Below are 19710 nucleotides of genomic sequence, written 5' to 3'. Positions count from 1 at the left end.
TAATAGGGACTGTGAAGGTTAGACGTTTTGGAGAGACCAGCCTTTGATGGTTTGGTTGGACATGTCCAGAGGAGAGACAGGGACTATGTCGGTAGAACAGGGCTAGAGGTTGACCCAGGAGAAGATACATGGACGTAGTGAGGGAGCATTTAAATGTCAGTTCATTGATCACTCTTAATGCTCTAAATGTGACAGACACCTCTCTAAGATAAATTTTAACCAATGTGCTCGGTCTCCTTGTTTTTTTGTCTTTTTAATCATTAAATAATTTTAAAATGTTGACAAAAATGGAAACATTCAAGTTTTAAGCTCCTGGCTTTATCTCAAGTAGCTTCATCCTACTGCCTCTACCTCTTAAACCTTATAGTAAATCCTAATAAAAGGGCAAATCCAGGATTTTCGTGTTTCAATTTCTTTAATATTTTAATTTTTGGATGGTGTGTGTGTGGGGGGGGGGGAGGATTCAACATTTCCACATCAGCAGCACAAACATTTCTCACCAAAACTACTGAGGATGCAATTTGAGACACTCCAGTTTGCAAACGTTCCAGTAGGTGGAGGCAGAAGCTCATAAACATCTCACCCGTCCATCAGAGAAGGAACTTCCTGCTAGCTGTGAGACGTGGACGCCCCATGGACATCATGTATTGCTTTCCAACAAAGCAGCCATTCACTTAAACTGCCTCCCGACATCATGGCTGCTCTGCTGCTCCCAAATCAGTTAGAAACCAGGCAACAGTTGCTTCTCTGTTCTGATGTCTCTATAAAAAAAAACAAGTCTTTTTTTTTCCATTTTGAAAGCAGATTATTGTGTCACTCACGGGTGGGTGAGAAACAACGCCTGCTGGCAGGTCCTTTAAGTGTTTGTGCACATGGAGCTTCATGTCGCACGCCGTCCAAGGCCAGATTGCTACTATTTATTTATTTTTACCTCCAAACCTTGTCAGCAGAATGTGCTGCAAAGATGTAAAGCTGCTTCCTGATCTGAATTCTAGTATACTAAATCAGTAGGGGCCGAAATAGTGTTTCCATTTTTTTTGTCTAACCGTGTGTGAGGCAGGGTTTCCTGGCTGCAGTGTGTGTCATTTCCTCCTGAGTGGCACTGAGAGCCTGCACGCTCCATCCCAGATACTTACTGTACTCTGGTTTGATACTTCAGCTCAATCTCAGTTCGGAAAAAGCGGAATTCACACCTGGAGCTCCGGCCTCTGAAGGAGCAAGGGGGGTCTTTTGAGGAAGTAACTTTACAGGGAGGAAGCTGTGAGGCAACCCTTTTTTTTTCTTGTCTCACCTTTTGCGAAAATGAAGACATAATTTGCAACAGAACACAAGCATGAGATGGTGTTGCTGGTCGGATGTCTCGTCTTCCCCTTCTCAGCGCTGCATCCGTCCAGAGGAGCTATTCTGCCTCTTTGTTTTGTTGGTGGAGGTAAAGAAGGAAGGAGGGAAAGTACTAAGAGAGGTGTATTTCAATTTAGACAACAGATGAACGTATGTTTTAAGAGGAGATTCTGGTTCATTTTCCTTTTTCAAAATTCAAACAAACAAAACAAAACACTGGACTGATGATGAAACGACTGCGCAAGTACTGGTTTTGGAGCGGGAAAGGTAAAAACGCAAAGATGTGTCTGCTCTGCTGTTACGGTAAGATTGTAGACTCCGTATTTAGTTTTACACTGAAAGATCAAGCATGAGTTTATGTTAATGTTAAAAATGATTATTTGTACATGAAGCTTTTTTTTTCACCATCCTTTTGCAAACATCATTTGTGACTCCTCTCATCCTCATAAATCATTTCCCTGGCTTGTTTCATTTCTCCCACTCTGTCAGTCTCGTTTGGCATTTAGCTCATCGCTCTTGTTTTCCAACAAGCGGGTTCAAGTTGATGACGATTGTTGGAATTTGCCACAGTGCTGATGCCTTGCTGAAGTGCCACAGCGGTACAAAATGATGTAGCAATGTTCCTCCCTTCTACAGTGCACATCTGTCATTCCTATCTCCACCGGGTTTTGTGTAGAAGTGTTTCTTCCAGTGTTGCTTGATGGATTGTGTTGATTTGAGCTGCACCGCTGGTCTGCCACTGCGAACCGATACAGAGTGTGAGGTGAGCATTTAAATCCACCGTGCTTGAAAGAAGACAGTTTTGTTCTCGGAGGCCTGGGAACTGCCCCCCCCCCCCGCCTCTTAAGACGCTCTTCCAACCACTCCGGCCTTTTTGGCAAAGTCCCTCATGGCCCGACACCCAACTGTGTTTGTGTTGTGTGTATTTACGTATAAGCAGCAAACTGGGTCATTGAGGGTGTGTGTGTGTGTGTGTGTGTGTGTGTGCTGTAACAGTGTAACCCCTCAACTGGGCACCCTTTCGAAGATGGTATGTGATGTGGGCGAGGAGAGGAAACCCTGTGAGGAATTCTGATTTCATTCTCATTGACAGGAAGGAAAAGGCTGGGAACGCCAACAAGCCCAGGACCACGCTCATTGTTTGAACGTGGGAGAGTGTGTCACTCGTGGTTCTTAACCTGCTTGTCAGTATCGACACGTACACACCCGTGCGCATTTGATTTTGAGGGGGGGGGGGTGGCATGTTGCTTTGGGAGTCATTATGACCAGCGTGCGGTGTTTGCGGCTACTATGGCCAGTATTACGTTGTACAGTACAGTACTTTTATGTCTCTCTCTCTATCCTGGACTACAGTAGTCCCTCGTTCACCATGAGTGTTACGTTCCAGGACCCCCCACGATAGGTTAAAATCCACAAAGTATTTTACATGTATTTTTACCTATATGAACCCACCCCTCTACTGTAATCCCTCCCTTTTCTACACTCCTACAAACACTTTTAACTAATACAGTTACAGTAGTGGATATTTATTCTCAATACTATAATAATGATGTTACAAGACTAATATGTGAGAGCAGAGCGGGGTACTCGCCGTTGAAGATACAGCTTGAATGATGACGATGATGATGAATTTGCTGTGCAGTGATGAGAGCATTACAGCTCTTCGGATGGCACCGTCGCCGGTACTTTGTTAAACGATATATGAAAAAGTATTTCCGTGATACAGTGAAAGTGAACCGCGATATAGATCATCAACATAATGGATGATGACATTTTCTGTGAGTACAAATCTTTTCTAAACTTCTGAACCTCTAACGACCACACTACTTTTTTAAGGATAGTATTAATAATAATAATACATTTTATTTATATAGCGCTTTTCTGGACACTCAAAGTCGCTTCACATAGTGTACATAATATAAAAACAGCAAAGAAATACAGAAATACAGACAATAAAAAATGAACACGGTTTTAAATTCAATAAAATGTAAAAAGTAAAATTAGACATTAAAAGCAAAGTTGAACAGATGGGTTTTGAGTTCTTTCTTGAATGTGTTAAGATCAGAGCAGGCTCGTAGCGGTTGTGGTAATGTGTTCCAGAGTGTGGGGACAGCGATGGAGAAGGATAGCCATGTCAGACTATCTGCCTGTGTATGTACTCTAGCACAGAAATTCATCGTCTCCAGATGATGATCCCTCGCAATGACGTTTTACATGCTGTCATCTGCCATGATGAGGATTTGTTGTGGATAATCATTGTCCCAAAATATTTATATATTGTTTTCTGTAACACCATCATCAGATCACCAAAACGTTCCTATTTATAAAATGAATGTCAAAATGTGAGTAAACAAAGACCGAATGCCCGAAACACATTCAACAGACAATAATTAGTCCACAGCAAAAACAATATAATTTGAGACGAATGTTTGAGTGAAGCATTTCTGGTCCCGAGGGGACACACTCTTTTGATATTCAAATTCACTCGAGGTGCCTTGTCCCCTTTTATTAAGAACAAAAATAAGAGAGTGGCACAAATTCATTGTTCATATTAGATCACTTTGTGCGGTTGAGTTGTTAGCTGTTAGGAATAAAAAACATTGGGAACGCAGTCGGTCCTGTTATCCAGCAGGGCTGTGTTAAAGCTTATTGTGTCAGCACAGACCTGCTGAATCATTAACAGATGATAATTACCGCGCGCCATCTACTTGACTGCAAGTTGCTCTAATTGCACTTGACACGATAAACTGGCTTCTTATTTGGTCAGTAAATCAATGACATCTTCCTTATCCTGTGTGTGTGCATTGTCTACACGCACACACACACACACACTGATAGCTCTCAGCTCCTACTTTTAATTCAGGTTGGATTATGGTGGGATTTATTGTGTGTGTTTACTGCGAGGAATGATGAGAAAGAGGACGTGTGCAGTACAGGCCACTGAGCGTCTTCTGCGCTGGAATGGCTTTGCTCTAACTATTCTAATCGTTTAATTGATTTGTTGTTCAGATAGACGATATTATCTGGCGGTGCTATTTTCTAGCTCACAGCTCTGATCAGGCCTGACTCTGCACAGCATTGATTTGTTTTCGGGGGTGTTTGGTGCGGCTGTGTGCGTCCCGGGTTGGGCCCGACCACAGTGGGTTGTTCCTGAGATGTAGGGTCAGATGCTGGACGGTCACCTGCCTCGTCTTCATCACAGATGTGCCCCACTGTTAAAGGCTCGTGTTTGTGCACTTGTGTGTTGTTGTCTTGTCTATGAACGCATGAGTCTGCAGACAATACCTGTCATTCATCAGTGACCTTCATAATGTGAGTGGAGCAGTGGGGGAGGGGCGAGTCAATGAAAACTGCAAAGGCTGTATGTGCATGCCAAGTGTGTGTGTGTGTGTGTGTGGGAGGGCAGTGTGTGAAGACAGAGAAGGATGGTGGAAGGAGAGGTGGAGTGGTGTGGGTAGATGTGTTTGACAGACAGAAGGATTTTTGTAGGTGTGGGGGGGGGGGGGGGTGTCAGCAGCAGTGTTAGGTAGGTAGAGACAAGTGTGAGGTGACAGTGATGCGTAGGAGGAAGGTAGTGAGGAGTGAGAGGACAGGAGAATATATGCACATGTATTATGTTGTTGCATGTTTGAAAGAGGAGTTACAAAAACAATTAATTTGCACTGAGATGAAGTTCAAAGCCAGCGAAATCAGTCAAATGAATCAAGTTGTGGGGGGGGGGTTCCACTAACCTATAGTCCTTACAGAAATACTGATGAGTTCTGGCTGTCTGAATGAGTTTGTTTTAGACTTTGGTTTTGAGTTTACAGAGATTTATTGCGTTTCACCACTTTTGAATTTGAACAAGATAACAACAGTGAGAGTTAAATTAGGCAGTGCTTGCATGTGTGTGTGTGTGTTTGTGTGTGTGTGCAGATATACACAATGATTCTGATGTTCACAGTGTGAGAACAGACTGATCTGGGCTTATCTGCCGCCAAGCATTAAGCCAATTTATTGCTGTGTGCTTGTTTCTGTTTCTGCATTCATTATTTCTGCCTCTGTTGTGTTCTTTGTGCATGTATTTGTGGGTGTGACGGTAATGTATGTTTGCAAATATACATGTGGACACATCATATTGCACATTGCAGGGGGAATACTAAAACAGGCCCATTGATTCACTGTCTGAAAACCGATGCCCCCGATACGTGTCACCATGGAAACAATAAGGCACTCGGTTGATATTAGTCGGTGGATGTTTTTGGCTCAAATGAGGTTTGATTTGTTAGTATAATATTTCAATGTTCACCATATCCCCTTGTAAAATAGAGGTCCTATGGTAAACTCATATTTATGTATATTCTTAATAATAATAATAATAAATACTGTATGTTATTGTTTTGCGTAGGACAGTAATTGCATTGCTTAATTAAGTCCTGGATTAATGCTAATCTCAACTTGTTTGATCTTATTTACTCTCTTACCTTAATAAGGACGGATCTTTATCTGTTGCTGTCAGGACTCCTACAGAGTAAAGACTCTCCGGCCTCACAGTTTGCATGTGTGTGGTGTTTTGGAGTGTTTGCGTGCGTGCGTGCATAGCTGTGGGCTTTCTGACCCTGGAGCAGCAGCACTGACCTCTTGGCGGTAATGACTCTGCAGCAATATTCAGGAGTGTCTGGTAATTTCAGTTGCACCATGATTTCCGCATGTGGTGCACACACACACTCTTATCGTCCACAGGGACAAGCAGGCAGCACATAATGCAGGTCTGGATGTAGTTACTGCTCTCAGTTCTCTGGCCACTAATTAGTGGGTAATGGAATGAGGTTTGCACAGTGTGTCTCAAGGTGTGTGCAACGACGTTAGTGTGTGTATATAATGTACATGTAGGCTGCGTGCAGGTTGTTTCATGCAGCCTCTTTCACATTAATGAGCGTCTGGGTCTTGTTTTAGTTCTGAAGGTTCAACAGTAAAGGCTGCGTTGAACCGTTGCACCAATTATCAGCCGCTCACATGTTTCTGCCTTTGATAAAACCTTGGTTTGGGGAAGTGACAAGGGAAGTGAAGGGAAAAACAGATGGCGACAAGTAGGGAAGAACAGGTTCAAAATGGTGTGAGTGAAAATGAAATGGGATGCCAGACTGAATTGGAAAGCAAATGTGAAGTCAAGCTGCTCGTTATGTTTGCGTTGTGTTTGTGTGCATCAACCAAAATCATATTTTATTCAAGCTACTTGTCAAAGTAGCACTCATCAGAGCCGGGAGCTTATTTTGACAGCTCTGATGAGGATATGAGAACAATGGAGGTCTGTTTCTCACTGCGTGAACACGTCTGCCACGCCAGCCAACCACATCAGAGATCTGTCTGCACTTCAATCTATTGGATTCTTCTGATTACCATAGTTTGAAGTAACAATGGTCAATGGAAATAAAAAATAAAAAAATACATCAACTGCAAATTTACTATTGAACCTTCATTTTATCTATATGTAATTTTTACTTAATAAATAAGTAAAAATGATGGACATTCTGACAACTTCAAGGCTAGAATTCTTCCAGGTCATGGTCAAACCTCAAAAGGTTGAATCTCAAGTGATTGACTCCCATAGAAATCTACTGCAGATTCAGCTCGCAAGGCAAACCATGAATTGTCATTGATCATAAACGAAACTGACAAGTCCATAGATATGAGTCTGTGCTTGTCTGTCTCTGTGTGGCCCCGCGATGTGCTGGCGACGCATTCAGGGTGTACCCCCACCCCGCCTTTCACCCATAGCAAGCTGGGATAGGCTCCAGCAACTCCCGTGAAGTAGTAGATGAGATGATAGTCTTATCTACAAGAAGATGGATGGATGGATGTGAAAGGAGTGGGTGGACCCCAATATGAGTTCTCCCACTAATACCTCCAACCTACAGAATGCAGTGCAAAGCATATCACACAAGATGCCTTTACTTGAAGTATCTATTTCACAACACACACACCTCTTCCTCCGTCCAGGTGCCTTGCCTTTCCCCTCCTCCTCCTCCTCCTCCTTGAGGGGCTTGTTTTATGTCACTCTCAGCACCTCTATCTGCTGCAGCCACCAGCAGCAGCAGCGACAGCAGATGAGTATATGGCCATTGGCTTCTTCCCCTCTCACCGGCCCTCCCCTTGTCCAACACAATGGGACTGATTGTCCATGCCACACACACACACACGCACACACAGAGGGGGCTTTACTCTGGGCGGAGGCTGAGTGTCGCTCCCCTTTACCATATGCCCCCTCTCTCCACTGGAATGTAATTATCTTCACTCACTACTGAGGGGAATGACAAAAGGGTAAAAGACGAGAGGAAGCATCGGGGAGTGAAAGGGCGAGTCAGTGTGTTACAGAGAGAGAGAGAGAGAGAGAGAGGATGCAACCAATGCAGCGAGGCGGCAGCTTAACACTAGCCTGAACCTGCCAGTGCAAGCGACAGAGTGCCGAGAGAGGAGGAGGAGGGAGACGAGGGAGAGGTCTTTCTCTTTAGTCCAGGTTTTCGTCACTGGACTCCACCTTGCTTCCCACGGCAGATGCAACCTCCACTCAGGTTAGTGCTTCTCTCTTTTCAGACCGGTTCACCAAACCGGCAGCAAGGAGGCGCATCCACACAATGCATCCACGGGGCGTTCCACGGTTAACGGAGCTGTGGAAATGTGGGTGGTGCTGGTGGGTCGTGACCACAGAGACACTGGGAAACGCTGTTTGCTGTTCGACACACACACACTGAGACACTGTGTGGCTGACTGAGGCTAATCATTAACAATGGTGAGCTGACAAAACAGAGAGCAAACCATGGGTCCCGCCACAGGATGTTCCTTTGGTGGGTTGTGTATAAGGGTGGTGTTGTTGGTGTGTGTGTGTGTGTGTGTGTGGGTATGAGGAACCTGTGTGTGTTCTAAGCAGTGTGGCTATATGGGCTGACGGTCACTATTCGCTGTCTTTAAGGCGTTGTTGGCGGTTTTTCTGAACCTGCCACTCACACACACACATGAACTCTTACCTGTAGGGGGGGGGCTACGTCTGTGATCAGCCTCATGCATGTTGAGCTGTGAGACTGAGCATATATAGAAGCTGCCATCTGGATGTGCAAGTTTTGTTGCTATGGAAAAACTGTGGTTTTAATTCACCTTGACATCTGTACTACTCCCTCTTGACAAATGTCACCCTGATAGAAGTCATCATACATTTGCAAAATACATTGAGAAAACAGTCAACTCTTGCAGCAGTGTTTTTATCTTTAATTACCAGACAAGTGAAACCCTCGTGTTTTATTTCTCATTGGGCTCGAACTCCTCCTCCATCGCCGTCTACCTCCCGTGTGAGCGCTTTGTAGCGCATTTGGCTCTGCAGTTGAAAATATAACAACAGGAAAATATAAAACAGGAAATGAGCAGGTCAGAGTTCAACACTGGTAATGAAAAGACTCATTGTGGATACTCTGGACTGTCACCTAGATTATTTTGCTGAAAATGGGCGATACTGTTATAAATTGTTCAAAAATAGAACTCCATTCCCAACGGCGAAGCAATCTGTCATCTGAGCCGCAGGGGCCAGGTGCGTTCAAGAATTCAAATAGCTGGTTGTTTCTAGAGGGAAGACGATCATTCACAATGACCTTCTTTGCTCTGCGGCCTGTTTCTGCGTTTGTCTGATGATGCACTCATGCATGGACACATGCACTCGTGCATCATACATGTGGAGAGAAGTCTGTGTCTTGTCAGACTCCCTCATGTGTGGCATCAGAGGCTGCAGCTGTGTCATCCTGAGGTTCGTCCTTGTCGCCTTTCTCTCTTCTTGGACTCATTTTATTTTCACCTTCTCTCTCTTTAACTGCTGCAGGGAAAATGCTGTGTCATTTCCCCCTAGAGGCATTGCTGGCTCAGTTTGTGGCAGCTGATCATCTTGACACGCTGTCTTCTTTGTGTGCATAGCTTCGTCTTTCTGCTAAGCCCTCCTACAGTCTGCGCTGCAAATGCTGATCCTGCTTGGCATTGATGCGTTCAGCCAGGACGACCGGATTCCGCATTGCGTGCATTTATGAGAGGACATTTGACAAACATGGTGAAAGAAATGAGGAAGGGAGGACATCATTTCAGTCCAAGCGTGACCCGTTAAAGAGGAAGCTTAAATATTAGTGATCAGCGTCAGTCTGTTTCTCCCTCGTTAGCCCCTCGGCCTCAGCTTCACGCTGGCCTTCAGGCCTGCTTCAGGTTTACAAGGTTTTCCTCTGCACTCCGGCTCTGTCCTGAGAATACGGCCTCCAGTGCTTCCCAACCATAGAGCCTCATTCATGCAGGGCACAACGGTCTTGTTTGAGACACATGTTTTACCCACACTGTTTGATTAGCATCATAATCACCATCTATTTGCTACATTCATAATGCAGTGAGTCAGATCTGCGTCGCATTAATATGTGTTGCTTCCTGCTCCTCCAGTTTCATTGGAATCAATAGAGGAGATAAACAACAGAGATGTTTAGGACCGATCAAAATGAATAGTCTGTCCATTAGTGAAATTCAGTGGCTCAATCTGAATTAAATGATGTGTTTATAGTTTATGTCTTACACAAGTAGACAAATGTTTATTTCTAGCTGGATTTCTTGTGTACGTTTCCTGAAGTACCAGCTAATCCCCATGGATTTAATCAGATGGCTAATAAAGCTAAAAGTGGATTTACGAGCAGGTTCATCGACACCGTTGACTTCTGAATGTGATGACCCTTCGCTCTCATACACGTTTCCTGCCTGCTCTTTAGCTGTGTAATGTACCAGTATGCTTAAATTCTGATGTTACGTCAGTATTTGGCCAACACGAAGGTACTGGGTTCGAGTCCTGTCTGTGCTGAGTTTGAATGTTCTCGTCGTGGGTTTTCTCCGGGTTCTCCAGCTTCCTCCCGCCTCCAAAAACATGCAATTTTGGTGAATTGATTACTCAGTGTGGGCGTGGTTGTTTGTCTCTGCGATGCGCTGGCGACGCGTTCGAGGTGTACCCCGCCTCTCGCCCACAGCAAGCTTGGAGAGGCTCCAGCAACTCCCGAGACCCACAAAGTGGAAAAGTGGCTGCAGATGAGGCGATTGAGGGCGTCTCATCCACAAGAAATTGGATGGATGGCTAGACAACAGTATTTAAAGAAATGCAGGGTTACACCACGTGTTTGGAAAATGCAATGCTCTCATTTAACAGTTTTTACTTGACTTGCTGGATTATGCGGCTGTAATTCTCCAAATCCAATAAGAAAGCGGAAGCTGAAAACATTTTAGGTTTGAATATGAGACGCGAGGTGCAACAAGGAACTGGCACTAAAAGGAAGAAACGCACACAACTTAAAACTCCAGGAAGGTGTGAAAGGAAACACAGGTGACGTCTCCAGGGCAACAGCAAGGGAAGGAGACTGGAGAGAATCATGAATGAAGCTTAATGAATATAGTTAGCAGGATAGGCTAATCTTGGAAACTAACATGCAATTTGATCCATTTCCTGTATTTTTGCACATTGTTCTGGGTTTTTTTTTCTGTATCCTCAGTGTAAACAGTGAAATAGTCAGACTTACTAGCAGAAATCAACTGAGAATGATTTCAAAATGCGTGTCGATTGCAATCTTTTCCAAATTTGTATTGTGACACTTATGCATTTTACTCAAATATTACCAAATGCATTGCCTTTGTTTTCGTCATTGGACAGCATGAGTTGCAGCCAGCATCAGATAAACGATTTACTCATCAGCGTCGGATTGTGAGAGGTTCTCATGAGGCTATTTTGGGGCGGTGGAGCTTTATTTTTAATTTCAGGATGTCGTCTACTTTTGCCAAGATGATGGGAAATGTAAAAGCTATCTTTGTAACTGCTTTGCTTAAATATGCTGCATAGATACTAAATGGACGCTTAGCTAAGTGGGGCATGTGACTCAACATGACTGGATTAATACAAATAGGAGATTGAAGTGGGTGTGTGTGGATGTGGGTGTGTGTGTGTGTGTTGTGTACACACCAAGACCGAAATGATCTTTTAAGCTGAATATAGGTCACATACACTTATCTGTTCTTAAATCGGTGAGACATTTGAAATCCATTCGGGCCGGCCTTATCACAAAGAGCATGCTGTGAATAAGGACTGGCTTGTGAAGGGACCGGTCTGCTGGGTCCCGGTCGGACGTGGTGATTGGGTGGATGGGGATATTGATTGACACATTTGGGAACTCCTGCCTTACAGCTGCGACTTGCCTTTCCAAACTAGAAAGGCAAGTCGCAGGGAAGACAGAGGAGGAGATAGAGGGAGTAGAAAGGTGAAAGAGAAAGAGACGACAGCACAGTGGAGACAAGAATACAGGTACAATGAAAGGGAGGAATGAAGAGAGATAGAGAATGAGATAACGACTCAACGTCAACGTTATCATGGGTTCTGACTCCAACAATCGATGCCCTTTTTCACTGCCCAGGGATCACAGAGCCCACCGTCCCTATGGAAACCAATCATGGGACTCTTATCACTCCTTTTCTCCACCAAAAATACTATCTTTGCACAAATATGTTTAAATGAATGAAATTAAATATGTCTGCCATCTGACACCTAGAACACAGTTTAAGGCATAGCCACGGCGCTTCTCCTCTGGATGCTCGGTATACTGCAGTGAGAATCAATTAGCCTCTTTCATTCTTCCGTTCATTTCCTTCCTCTTTAGGTTTTCCCTGAAGTATATACCGGAAGAGTTAACGGGAGCAGTCGCTCATTTGGTCTCGTTAGGGGTGGGCCAGAAGACAATGTTCAGGTCAATGCTAAAAGCTTACGTTCACATGCCGAGGCGGCGCATACGCTGTTGCTGGGAACCACAACGGAGATGAAGAGCATGTGCACACGATGTGTTAAAGGCTTTTTAAGTCCTTCAATTGAAGATCTGAAATGTTTGAAGGACAATAAAGTTAATCGCATGTTCATGTTTGCTCCCTGAGCCTCATCTGGTGGTCTTGAACGCATTAAAGCTTTACGAGGCCATTTAATTTTCAATCTATTATGTTTGTGACAGGAAACTATAACTCTGATAAATGTATTTCGGTGGAGGAGGTGAAGATGCATCTGGTCTCATTCAGTAGCCAATTTCCATTGGGTTAAGCGTGAAAACCTCAGCTATGTGTTTGCACACAGACACACACACGCACACACTCAGTGTGATTAAAGGGGTGTGCGTATGAATACATTCTTCCCTCTCCATTATTTATGAGTTTCATCTGAATGGCTGTTATCTCAATCTCCAGCAGCCATGCAAATGGAGCTCAGGTCACTTTGAATTATTTTTTCCTGATGGAAGAAAACTTTTTTTTTTTACTTATATCTATTTATCATAATTATGGGAGGATATGTGCAGATCCTCATCTGTAAATTATGAACCTTGTAATGTTTTTTTTAATATGTGTTGTAGTATATTAGAGCAGACATCAGATTAAAGTTAAGGTTTTGAGTATAATACAGTATGACAAAATTAAATTGGGTATGATAGGAAAAAAAGTTAACATGGCTGGATCATAGGAGAAATTATCTTTAAAGGTGGGTTGTTAGACTGGCAGGTTGGTTTAATATTAACTGTTACGGCTGGTTCATTTTTACTTCCCACTCCTCTCTCTGGTTAAAATGCCCTCCTTCCTTCATGTTTCTGTACCAGCGATTGATACACACAAGTGTTCCCGCCTCCTCTTCTCAATCTGTTCTCCCATCCTTCAGTGCTGGCCCCTTTGAAACATTATTCTGGACTGTTTAGAGGTGAATAAACATGCACCTTGAACACAATCTTAGCCTCCTCCCACTCAGTCTCGGCCTCACCTGGCGACTCCGGTTTCCAGGAACCGGTTTGTACAGGGGGAAGGCAGCCTTAGAGCTGGATGGATAAATATAGTTTTAATCTGGAATACTATTTCTAACAGGACTGCAGTTAGTTTGGTACAGATGTCGCTAAAACTGAGTTGAAGAGACGTTCAGAAATGGATAACAAGGAGGAGGAAGTCCAGTCGCATTGGCGAGGTCTGTTCACAGGTAAAGTACCGGCAGTCACGTCGAGGCAGCAGTTTTGGTTTTGGTGAAGAGATTCCTGACGATTGAAACCCTCGTCTTGGGAAAAAAAAAAAAACGTTCATATTATTTATATATTGTCTTGCTCATGGTGTGTACGAAAAATAAATAACATGTAAAAAAGTAAAAAAAAAAAACAGTTTTATCTCCACTATGCGAGGAATTCATAATCTATAAGGTTAAATGTCCCAGCTTTTCAGGTGTGAATTGCAAAGCAGCCAGCAGCATTGAGGAGTAGAGAGAATGGGTACAAGGGTGGGTAGTTTAGTTTCTACTGGAGCTGGTGCTTTTCATCAGCCCCCCACCACAATGGCGTGACATCAACCACAAACCGCACATAAAAACCACTTTACGTGACGCCATAATGATGGTGGCGGTTGTTTCAGGTGTTCGTTCATTGGATTTCTGTGAATATAACTGTTAAATTACATTTTTGTTTCTTCTGATGGCCATTGATGTAGGATTTGCTGCTGTTTGCTTCATGCATCGCTGTGCATTGAATTCATATTCAATTGAATAGTATTGAAATACTTTTATTTGTCATTTTTCCTGGGCAACTTGAGTTTCCTGTAAGAAAAGAGGCAAAAATGAAGGAAATCAATCCAACGTTCTCAGTTCTTCATTTTCTATTTTCATAAATGTGTCACAGATACTGTGGACAGAGTTCATCGCTCGGTTTCATTCTCAGTGTTCACATGTTGTCATGAACTGTGGGGTTTGGTCCGTGTTCTGAAAGTTTGTCTTTTGTCCTGAGGTTAGTATAGCAGGATTATTGAATTAGACAAACAGGAAGTAGTATATCAGGAAGAGGAAGTTTAGGGTCAGCCCAGTAGCTTGACCAGTAAACTCTCTCAATCATACCTTGTCATTAAAGCAAGATTCCCCCCCCCCCCCCCCGCACACACACACCACCCTTCATGGATGGTGTCACTTCTGCCCCACTGGACGTTTTCTCCTTTGTGTATTTTCACTGCTGACATCATAACACATCCCCCACTTCAGGAAACAAAAGGCATATGATGATTCTGGTCACAAGGCTGGTTGGGGTACTAGGGGCGTGGGGGGGGGGGGGTTGTGAAGTGTCTAATATTAACACAAAGCCTTTTATAAGATGCTTATGAAAGTTGTTTTCTGAAGAGGAAACATATACCGGTATAACAGATTGGGGATCAAAGTATGTACATTATACAAATACACACATACTGTATAGCTGTGATGTGCGTGCGTGCGTAAAACAGCAGGCAGGCCTGTCAGGAGGTGGGTCCAGATGGTGGGTGGAGAAAACCCTAATTTAATCCCAGAGCCAGGATATTATACCCCCCCCCCCCCCCTCATTTTTCTTTTACATGACATTATCAATACTTCAATCTCTTATTACATTTTGGCCAACATGCAATACAGTGGAACCTCGGTTCTCGAACATAATTCGTTCCGTAATATTGCTTGAAAGAAATAAGAAATAATGTAAACTAGATTAATCCATTCCTAAGCACAAGATAAATGCGTACATTTATATCACTATGTAACTACGCGTCTCTGAACAACAGATAACACACAAAAGTGTAAATAGTACGAAAAACAAAAGCATAGTAAAAGTTAATTTAACACAATTCTGTATTATTTGCATTCTGTTTTGCCTGCGTGTCAGGAAGGACGTGGATCGTTTATTTATCCATAAAGAAGCAAGAATGTTTTTTCCCCCTACATTTTTGATAATTTCCTTCTTTAATTCAAAGGTTGTTCTCGCTGCTTTCCTCTCTCCTTTGCCAGGCGTCTTAGCCTTTGTTTAGATCCATTACTGAGCTCAAAATAATAAATCTGAAAAAAAACAAGCACACGAAGCGAATTCGGTGCACAGTTACTTCCTGTTACAGCAGATCCGCTCAACCTGAACCTACTCTGGTCGACGCCGTCTTTGTTTGCGTGTCTTTGTTGTTGTTTTTTTGTTTGTTTGTTTTTACCTTTATTTAACCAGGTAAGTTGGCCTTGGCTCCTCTCATGTGTTCGAATTCCAAAAATCTGTTCAACTTCCGAGGAATTTTAAACTTTGTTTTTTGGTTTGAGAACCGAGGTGAAATAAGCGTCAGGACATGTGGAGATGAAGAATGATATTTCACTCTGTTGTGATTGGCTGGTGTCATCAAGTGGAAAGACGTTTTGCATGTTGCTACTCCTGTGTGTGTTTCGTACAGCTGTGCGTCGGGGGGGTTCTCTCATGGTCATGCGAGTCAATCATTGCTTTTATGACCGTTTCTGTTTCCCCTTTAATCTTTTATGTGCATATTAAAGGGTTGTGTTGAAGGAGTGTCGGCTCTCCCCTCAGACGATACCCTACACTTCACAGACTTGCTAATTCGAGTTTATGTCTCCGGGGACCTCGTATGATTATTTATTCTCTGAACAAGCACAAGCGTAATCCTGAGCTACATAAAAGCAGCTGCCATAAGAATACAACAAAGCCAAAATGTCCTCTTCCGTTCATGTCCAGCTTATTGTCCCAGCTGCTGTTTATCCCAGAGAGCCCGTTGGTATGCCTCTCATTCCCCCTGCCCATCTCCTTAAATAAAACATGGGTTCCCTTGAAACAGATTGAAGCTTATGCCTCAGACGCAGGTCGAATGTTAGAGCATCCTTCTGTTGTTTTGTTTTCTTGTATCGTGAATGATGTGGGTACTTTTTTATGGGGGGGGGGGGGGGGGGGTACAGAAAAGAAAGACAAAGCTTCCTGTTTCCAGTCCAAGAACTCTGATGAAGAGGCCTGCGTGGCACTGAAAATCAAACACTCCATAGGTAGGCAGCCTCACCTTTATTCGCTCTTTGAACTTTAATCTCGCCTCAGTGGGCTGCTGTCGCTGGTTAATGCATCGCTACATAGCGACCACGCAGAGGTTGTTCATTTCCTACAATTCAGTGTTTCATTGATGCGTCATTAGAGCCATTCTGATCCTCATCTTGCAGTATGTGCATCGTTGCAAACTGTATTAACACCCATGCTGTGCAGGCCGGCGTGAACGCACCTCCCTGCTGCTCACAGCGATTCAGAGGTGTGAAAAAAGCTGCTGGTCTCTGCTCTATTTTTATGTCTAACGTGTGTGTGTGTATGTGTGTGTCGCTCTCAGACGGCATGTGTGATGAATGGGTGCTTTCCTCTCGCCCTCAATGTCTTCCTTTTTCCACTTCCTCTCATTTTCTCTCCTCTTCATGGGTATAGTCTCTTATCCCGTATGTCCTTTCACTCCTCTCTCTGTCTTTTCATCGGTCCATCGTCTCTGTCTCTTTCCAGCTCCATCTCATTCTTCCCTCCTGTTTCATCCTGTTCTTGTTTCCTTCCCACCTTTTGACTGGATATTGGTTGTTGAACACAAACTGATAATACAACATGCCTGGTGATAATGGTTGTCTATGGTCATCCTGTCTACCGCTCTCTCTCTCACACACATTCACACACACACACTACTAGAATGATGGATGTAATGTAAGATTAATATCCAGGACAAAGCCAGATAATCTGGTAATCTCATTCATTGATTCAGGCCAGCAAAAAAAAAGGTTATAAAGGTTATAAACTAGATTGTGTGTTCCTGTGTGTGTGTGTGTCACTTTGTCTGAATGTATCTGCATTTCTTTAAGTACTCTTCCTACTTTTACTGATTCAGCAGAGTGTTTATATATACGTACTTACTTACTGATGTGTAAACATTTCTACTTTTTCATGATGTACTCGGTTCTGACCGTCTCCATCGTATAACCAAGAACCGCTGTAACCGCGCTGTGGTGGCGTCTTCTCTCATCTGCATGTGTATATTGACATTGCTGTGCATACATGATGAACGGCTCAAAGGAGAAAAACGTTGATGTCAGAAAAGTGGAAAATGGATCAAACCTGCAGGTGATTCTGCATTACACAATTAAATGTTTTATTTTTTCATATGTTGGGAGCATTCGTGGTTCAAGACATAGAGTTGCTTGTTTCATTTCTGAAATCTACTAATGGCATTTTTCTGCAGTGGCATAAGACAACCTCGAAAACATTCTGCACATGGAATTTCTACTGGGCAAACTGGTTTACAGGGAGAGCAAAATGACGCAGGTCCCTTCTTGTAGCCCTGCTGCTTGTGTGAATGTGTACACAAGGAAAGTACACATGTGTCTTTCCCATGTTCACAGATACCATTCATTTAGTTATTGTAGACTTGCTGTGTTGGCTCAGGTGGGTGTCTCTGATATATAACTCTACAGATCGAAGGCTCCACACAGACTATAGAGAAGCTCCACTTTTACTTCCCTGTATTTACTTCTGCAAGAAGTTTACCTCATTTGTGGAAATAAGTTGAGTGTTGCTGGAACCACTGGTTTCATTTTCATGTATAAACTCTTAAGTTGTTTGTCACTTTTCACTCAACTCTCTCTTTATTCCCAGTTTTCTTTTCTTCTTGGTTTTCCTGTTTTTAATCTTAACTATTTGCCGAAGAAATAATTAGCCCGAGGAGGAGAAGAGGTCGTGTTGGACTGAAATAATGGTTTTTTTTAAGGCTTTGGGAATCATTTAAATGTCAGGTGATGAGCGAAATCCGGTGCTCAGCTTTAGTGATCCTCCCATTGTGTGTGTGTGTGTGTGTGTGTGTGTGTGTGTGTGTGTGTGTGTGTGTGTGTGTGTGCACACCTTTGTACTTGTTGAGCAGCACGAATAGAGGGTGCGTGAACTCGAGTGAAGGAGGAGTCTTCCTCGGCTTTCTCCTGGCTGAGCTGAGTCAGTCAGTGGCAGTTCTATCTGGGAAGATCGCTTGGAACCTAAACTTAGTGCTCTTCAGGGGCCCCACACACACTCTCACACTCACTGCGTGTTCAAACCCTGACCATCCACGTGGGCAATGACAAGGTGAGTTTGGTGGTTTAACCTAAGGGATTGGCCTCATTCCACTGACATGATGCGTTACCTGTTGAACAGGTAACGCTAAACATCGCTAAAACTGTCTGAACGTTTCATGTTGCCTTGAACTAGTTGCCTTTCTTAACGGGATCAGATACTCAGCCGAGCGCCATAATGTCTAGCCTTTTGCACTTCAACCATAAGGAAATGCTTACAGGCTGATTTATGGCAGACTGACGACTAAGCACGTGAAGTGTTTTTTGAGATGACGTTCTGAATGGACCTCATCTCAGTCAGATTCTCGGGAGTGTAGAATCCATTCAATTTGCCATTACGTGTGTTGAGAGCAGAATAATCGAAACGCCTGCGCCATTAATTCCTCATCAGGTGAGTGTCATTCCTGTGAGTCTACAAAGCAGGCTTTTAATTTCATGCCATTCCAGACACGCCTCTGCTTGAGGTGATTGAAGTGCTCGCAGGGTGGGAACACATGTCGCATACAGACAGGTGTGCCTTTTGTTTTTCTTTAACCTGTAGCTCTCACACTGGGATATTGGTGCATATTTTCCACAAGGGCATTTTGCGCGGACAAAGAGTGACACGAGGACGTGTAAAAAGAAAAGCCAGGTTGGACCGGCCTCCTATCAGGTGACAGTGCTGCTGGGGGTGTAATGAACAGGTGGTAGAGAAGTGAAGGGGGGATATTTGTGATGCCAAAAGACGCAGCATCCTCTACAGACCAGAACGGGCTGTTCTCTCTGACCCATTCATTCTTTACTTTCACTATGCAGTTTCTCTGAGAAAGAGAAGCAGATGAGGTCAGGCATCGGTTTCACTCTGCAGTGAAATAAATGCTCCGAAGGTAATGTGCTTGTTGCCATAGCAGCAAGGGTCTCCATCGTCCAACAAGGACAGAGTCGATGGCCAGTTTGACGTTTCGCTGGCCAGCGGCGTCTTTCCTTGCATCACTGGCCCAACAGCGTTCGCTGTGTAGATGTACTGATCTAAGTCTATCTCTCACCTGTTGCTGAGCCAAGCCAGTTTCCCAGTTTCACTGAAGTTGAGATCATTTAATACACAGTTAACAAGCTGCATATATATTATTTGCAGACATATCAATGTCTGTCTAAAATGGCAGCAAATGTCTTGGTATACGCCTCCAGCACAGAAGTGATGCACATATGGGGGGGGGGGGAGGGGGGGGGGCGGGTGTGTGATGCAGTTAAAAATAACCCCAGGAGCCAGGCTTTTTGTGCAACCCCTGCAAACTTGCTGCTGAAATGCCATAAGAATCCCGAATACGTTCTGCAGGCAGAGATGGCCAACTGCATGAGAAAAAAAAAAAAGTTACGGCCTCGTTCAGAATTTGAGGGCCATCTTTAGAAATTCTACATTCCCAAACACAGCGTGGGACCGTTTTCAGTCAGACAGTTGCTGG

This window comes from Brachionichthys hirsutus, chromosome 5, assembly GCF_040956055.1.
Source record: "Brachionichthys hirsutus isolate HB-005 chromosome 5, CSIRO-AGI_Bhir_v1, whole genome shotgun sequence".
In the NCBI taxonomy this organism is placed as follows: Eukaryota; Metazoa; Chordata; class Actinopteri; order Lophiiformes; family Brachionichthyidae; genus Brachionichthys; species Brachionichthys hirsutus.
Note: the sequence above shows the minus strand (reverse complement) of the source record.